This window comes from Mustela nigripes, chromosome 4 (genome assembly GCF_022355385.1).
Source record: "Mustela nigripes isolate SB6536 chromosome 4, MUSNIG.SB6536, whole genome shotgun sequence".
Taxonomy (NCBI): Eukaryota; Metazoa; Chordata; class Mammalia; order Carnivora; family Mustelidae; genus Mustela; species Mustela nigripes.
The window spans coordinates 103,968,450-103,975,314 of record NC_081560.1 but is presented as its reverse complement, the minus strand read 5'-3'; the positions used below and the strand labels follow the sequence as shown (position 1 = coordinate 103,975,314).

Genomic DNA, 6,865 nt, shown 5'->3' with positions numbered 1-6,865 from the left:
ACCAAAGAAACACAGACAATTATAAGAACATACTATGAGCAACTCTACACCACAAATTTGACAATCTGGAAGAAATGGATGCATTCCTGGAGACATATAAACTACCACAACTGAACCATGAAGAAATAGAAAGCCTGAATAGACCCATAACCAGTAAGGAGATTGAAACAGTCATCAAAAATCTCCAAACAAAAGCCCAGGGCCAGATGGCTTCCTGGGGGAATTCTACCAAACATTTAAAGAAGAACTAATTCCTATTCTCCTGAAACAGTTCCAAAAAATAGAAATGGAAGGAAAACTTCCAAACTCATTTTATGAGGCCAGCATCACCTTGATCCCAAAACCAGACAAGGATCCCATCAAAAAAGAGAACTACAGACCAATATCTTTGATGAACACAGATGCAAAAATTCTCACCAAAATACTAGCCAATAGGATTCAACAGTACATTAAAAAGATTATTCACCACGACCAAGTGGGATTTATTCCAGGGCTGCAAGGTTGGTTCAACATCTGCAAATCAGTCAATGTGATACAACATATCAATACAAGAAAGAACAAGAACCATATGATACTCTCAATAGATGCTGAAAAAGCTTTTGACAAAGTACAGCATCCCTTCCTGATCTAAACTCTTCAAAGTGTAGGGATAGAGGGCACATACCTCAATATTATCAAAGCCATCTATGAAAAACCCATCACAAATATCATTCTCAATGGAGAAAAACTGAAAGCTTTTCTGCTAAGGTCAGGAACATGGCAGGGATGTCCATTATTCAACATAGTACTAGAAGCCCTAGCCTCAGCAATCAGACAACAAAAGGAAATTAAAGGCATCCAAATCAGCAAAGAAGAAGTAAAACTATCACTCTTTGCAGATGATATGATACTATATGCGGAAAACCCTAAAGACTCCACTCCCAAACTGCTAGAACTTGTACAGGAATTCAGTAAAGTGTCAGGATATAAAATCAATGCACAGAAATCAGTTGCATTTCTCTAAACCAACAAGACAGAAGAAAGAGAAGTTAAGAAGTAAATCCCATTTACAATTGCACCCCAAACCATAAGATACCTAGGAATAAACCTAACCAAAGAGGCACAGAATCTATACTCAGAAAACTATAAAGTACTCATGAAAGAAACTGAGGAAGACACAAAGAAATGGGAAAATGTTCCATTCTCCTGGATTGGAAGAATAAATATTGTGAAAATGTCTATGCTACCTAAAGCAATCTGCACATTTAATGCAATTCCTATCAAAGAACAGACCCCGGCGGACCTCCGTGCGCGGGCTGGAGTCCGGGCCCTGCCGGCATCATGGCCACCCCAGAAGGAGGAAAGTTCTGAAAGAAGTCCGAGTGTAGGATGAGAACAACGTGTGTTTCGAGTGTGGCGCCGTCAATCCTCAGTGGGTCAGCGTGACCTATGGCATCTGGATCTGCCTGGAGTGCTCAGGGAAGCATCACAGGCTTGGGTGCACCTCAGCTTTGTGCGCTCTGTGACCATGCACAAGCGCAAAGACAAAGACGTGGAGCTGGAGAAGATGAAAGCTGGAGGGAATGCGACATTCCGGGAGTTCCTCGAGTCTCAGGAGGACTACGACCCTGGCTGGTCCCTGCAGGACAAGTACAACAGCAAGGCCACGGCACTCTTTAGGGACAAGGTGGCCACTCTGGCTGAAGGCAAAGAATGGTCTCTTGAGTCCTCGCCTGCCCAGAACTGGACCCCACCGCAACCCAAGAGGCTGTCGTCCACTGCCCACCGGTAGCTACTCCTCTAGCTTCTTGTCTGGTCCCAGACCATTCTGGGCCTGGCCCTGGCCTTGATCCTAGCCATAGCTCAGGACCCTCGTGCTGGCATGGGAATGGCTCTCTAGGTTATTGGAGCAGTACAGGCTCTCCGTAAAAATGCTGCCTGTAAGTTGCATCTGAGTTGAAGGGCCGTCCCATTCCTCCAGAGTCTCGTTGGTGCAGTTCCTTCCAGACCATCCCAGTGACACGCATGCGTCTTTGTAGGAAACACTCTGGCAGAGTGTAGCTCACCTCCCCGTCTTCTCGAGTGCTGCCCGCTCCCAGGGCTGCCGCAGGTATGATGGGGACTGGCTGATCCCCGAGAAAAATAAAAAAAAATTAAAAAAAAAATTCTTTTGCAAAGAAATGGAACAAATAATCCTAAAATTTATATGGAAAAGACCTCGAATAGCCAGAAGAATATTGAAAGAATATTGAAATAAGAATATTGGAAAAGAAAGCCAAAGTTGGGTGGCATCACAATTCTGGACTTTAAGCTCTATTGCAATTGACTTTTATATATAACCTTGCATCCTATAACCTTGGTATAAGGTCTACTAGTTCCAGAAGTTTTCTTCAATTCTTTCAGCTTTTCTACATAGATGATCATGTTATCTATGGAGAGTTTGATTTCTTCTTTCTCAATTTCTACATCTTTTATTTCCTTTTCTTATTGCATTAGCTAGGAGTTCCAATGCAATATTGAAAAGGAGCATGAAAAAAGAAATCCTTGCTTTGTTCCTTAACTTAATGAGAAAGTTTCTAGTTTCTCACCAAAGTATAATATTAGTCATAAGGGTTTTCTTTTTAATTTTTAATTTTTAATTTAAACTCAAGCTAGTTAATATATAGTGTATTAGTTTCAGGGGTAGAATTTAGTGATTCATCAGTTGTATATAGTGCCCAGTGCTCATTACATCAAGTGCCCTTCTTAATACCTATTGCCTAATTACCCCCCCCAACTCTCCTCCAGCAGCTCTCTTTGTTTCCTATAGTTAAGAGTCTCTTATGGCTTGTCTCTCTCTCTCTGTTTTTATCTTATTTTTCCTCCCCTTCCCCTATGTTCACCAGTTTTGTTTCTTAAATTCCACATGAGTGAAATCATATGGTATTTGTCTTTCTCTGAATTACTTTATTTCACTTAGCATAATACCCTCTAGTTCCATCCACATTGTTGCAAATGGCAAGATTTCATTCTTTTGATGGTTGAGTCATAAGGTTTTTTGTAGATTTTTTTTTTTTTTAAATCAAGCTGAGGAAGTTCCCTTCTATTCCTAGTTTCTAGAGTTTTTACTAGGGTTTTGTCAAATGGCTTTTCAGCATCTTTTGACATTAGCATGTGGTTTTCCTTATTTAGCCCGTTTTGATACAAGGTGTTATATTAACTGATTTTTGAATGTTGAATGAGGCTTGTACACCTGGGATAAATATCACTTGGTTGTGTTGTATAATTATTTTTATACCTTGTTCGTTTTGATTTGTTAATATTCTGTTGAGGATTTTTGCATTTTGTTCATGAGAGGTATTGGTCTGTAGGATTCTTTTCTTATAATTTCTTTGTCTGGTTTTGCTATTAGGGTAATGCTGTCCTCACTGTATGAATTAGGAATCATTCCTTCCACTTCTATCTTTTGAAAGGGATTATAGGAAATTGGCATTATTTCGTCCTTAAATGTTTGGTGGACTTCACCTGTGAACCAGTCTGGGCCTGGTACTTTCTGGTTTTGAAAGTAAATTCAATTACTATTTCAATTTCTTTAATATATTAGTCCTGTACAAATTTTCTATATCTTCTTGTGTGACTTTTGGCAGTTTGTGTCTTTCAAGGTATTTGCCCATTTCATCTAGATTATCATATTTGTGGGCATTGAGTTGATCATAATATTCATTTATTGTCATTTTAATCTCTAAAGTATCTGTAATGATGTCTCCTCTTTTATTTCTGGTATTAGACATTTGAGTCTTCCCTCCATTTTTTTTTCCTCCCCTCAGTTAGCCTGACTAGATGCTTATCAATTATATTGATCTTGTCAAAGAATCAGGTTTTGGTTTTGCTGATTTTCTCTATTGACTTCTTATTTCCAATTTCATTGATTTATAGTCTATTTTTATTTCTTTTCTTCTGTCTACTTTGGATTTAATTTGTTCTTTTTGTCTATTTCCCTAAAGTAGATGCATAGATGATTGATTTTAGATTTCCCTTCTTTTCTAATATATGTATTCAGCTTTTTAAGTTTATCTCTAAACACTACTTTTGTTGCTTCCCACAATATTTGATAGGTTGTATTTTCATTTATTTCAAAGTATTTTAAAATTTCTCTTGAGATTTTTTTCTTTGACCCATGTGTTATTTAGAAGTGCACTGTTTAATCTCCAAGTATTTAGGGGTTTTCCAGCTATCTTTCTTATACTGATTTCTAGTTTAATTCAACTATGGTATGAAAGCAGATATTAAATAATTTCTATTTTTTAAATTTATTAAAGTGTATTTTATGGCTCGAATGCTGCTTATCTTAGTGAATGTTCCACACAAGCTGGAAAAGAATATGTATCCTGCTGTTAAAGGAAGCAAAAAGGAAGCAGTTAGCAGATATCAATTATAGTCAGCTGGTTGACTACTGACTTCAACTATGCCCTTACTGATTTTCCACCTCCTATATCTGTTTATTTATGATAGAGAGTGTTGAGGTCTCCAATTATTACAGTGGATTAATCTACTTCTCCATGACATTCTATCGGTTTTTGCATATGTATTTTGATCTTCTGTTGTTAGGTGCATACACATTAAGGATTGCTTTATCTTCTTCAAGAATTAACTTATTTATCATTATGTGAAACAAATGCTTATCTCTGATAACTTTCCTTTCTCTGAAGAGTGCGCTGTCTGAAATTAATATAACTACTCCTGAGTTCTTGTCTTTTGATTAGTTTAGTATGGTATATTTTTCTCTACTTACTTTTCATCTCTATGTATCTTTATATTTAAAGTAGGTTTCTTGTAGACAACATATAGTTGGGGCCTGTTTTTTTATCTACACTCTGACAATCTCTATCTTTTAATTAGTATGTTTATACAATTGAAGTTTAAGGTAATTTTAGATATTGCTGGATTAAGATCTACTATATCTATTACTGTTTTCTATTTGTTGCCCTTGTTCTCTGTTCCTAATTTTGTCTCGTTTTTCTACCTTTTGTTGTTTTAATTAAACTTTTTTTAATTTTATTAAGTTTTTAAGTTCCAGTGTAGTTGTGTTATGTAAGTTTCAAGTATACACTATAGTGACTTAACAATGTATATATTTATATGCATTGTGTATAGATTTAATAATATAACTCATTCCTCCTAAAATCAATAATCTACAGCTCTGGTATACCTGCTCTCTAGAGCTTGAACTTGTATTAAATGGCTCTGCTTTGGTTTATCCAAGTGTCTCATGCCACAATATCACAAGTTGTATCATAAACAATATCACTCTTGCTTCTCCAAAACATCGTCTCCTGTGTTCTCTTCAGTTAATTAGATTTACTACCTTGTCATATAAGTTAGGGAAATGTTATATTTCACTCTTATAGCCCTCTAACACCACATACCTAGTTAGTAAACAAGTCTCGTTAATTTTGTCTCTTAGTGTCTCTTAATTCCTGATATCAGTATCTATTCTTACTGCCCCAGCTTGAGTCCAAGCTCTCACATCATTTTCTTTGATATTATAATAGCTTTTGAGCTATTTTGAGACCTCACTCTATTCTTCTCCTAGATTATGTGACCCTATTTAAATACTTAATAGCCTCCATATCCTATAGCAGTATTTTTTTCCAAATGCTGGTTATGATACTCTTAAAGTAAAATTAATCATTCCTTATTTTGTGTACATTTGACATATCTTTTTAAGACTTAAATAAAACACAACATTGATCTATGGTGAGTGCTGTGAAGTATGTAAACCTGGCAATTCACTGAACTGTACCCCTGGGGCTAATAATACACTATATGTTAATAAAAAATTAAAATTAAAAAAATTAAAGATTAAAAAACCGGCAACCTTGATGTAATATATTTCCTCAACATGGAACTTCTTGAGACCAAGACTTTTATTTACTTTTATAGCCCCAGTATCTAGCATAGTGCCAAAAATTAATGCCTAACAAATTATTATTAGTTGATTATTATTTTTTATTTTTATTTTTTGAGAAAGTGTGTGAATGGGGGGGAAGGGCAGACAGAGACAGAAAATCTTAAGGAGCCTCCACCCACAGTGCAGAGCCTGAAGCAGGGCTTGATCTCATGACCCAGCGATCAGGACCTGAGCCAAAATCAAAAGTCAGATGCTTAACTGCCTGAGCCACCCAGACATCCCTATGAGTTGATTATTGATTAAATAACTGAAATGGTATTCAATAACCCGCAGAAGCAAGGATTTTGAAGGAATTATTGCAGTACTTAATACCCAGATGAAGGCTTATGCCTGGGTAAAATAACCTCAAGGAATTAACTTCCCAGCATTAGTCCAATCCTTTCATACTCATTATTACCAAGAGGTAGGTATAGGTTTAACATTTTAAGAAACTACCAAGCTTTTTTTTCAAAGTGTTTGTACCATTTTATACTCCCATTACTGTATATTGTTGTTCTAATTGCTCCACATCCTTAGAAAAACATGATAAGACCAGGCTTTTTAATTTTAGACATTCCAATCACTGTGGTTTAAATTTACATTTCTATAATGACTAATGATGTTAAACATCTTTTCATGTATTTGCCATCTCTCCATATACTTTCTACCAAAGTGTCTGTTTAAATCTTTTGTCCATATATTATTGGGTTATCTGTCTTTTTTTATCAAGTTGTAAGTTTTCTTTATATATTCTCATACAAATTTTTGTCGTACATTTTGAAAATATTTTCTCTTATTCTGTGGCTTACCTTTTCATTTTTCATGTCTTTGAAGAGTGAAGTTTTTAATTCTAATAAAATTTTATTAATTTTTTTAGTAATTTGTACTTATTATGTTATATTCAACAAATCTTGGCCAACCCTAAGGTCACTATACCTTTTGCTATCTCTCTTCTAG

The 6,865-nt window shown here is 35.7% G+C and overlaps 1 pseudogene; it reads left to right on the top strand.

Moving 5' to 3' along the window:
- The first annotated feature begins 1,247 nt into the window (after positions 1-1,247).
- LOC132016378 (ADP-ribosylation factor GTPase-activating protein 1-like) lies at positions 1,248-1,771 on the top strand (annotated as a pseudogene).
- The last annotated feature ends 5,094 nt before the right edge of the window (positions 1,772-6,865 follow it).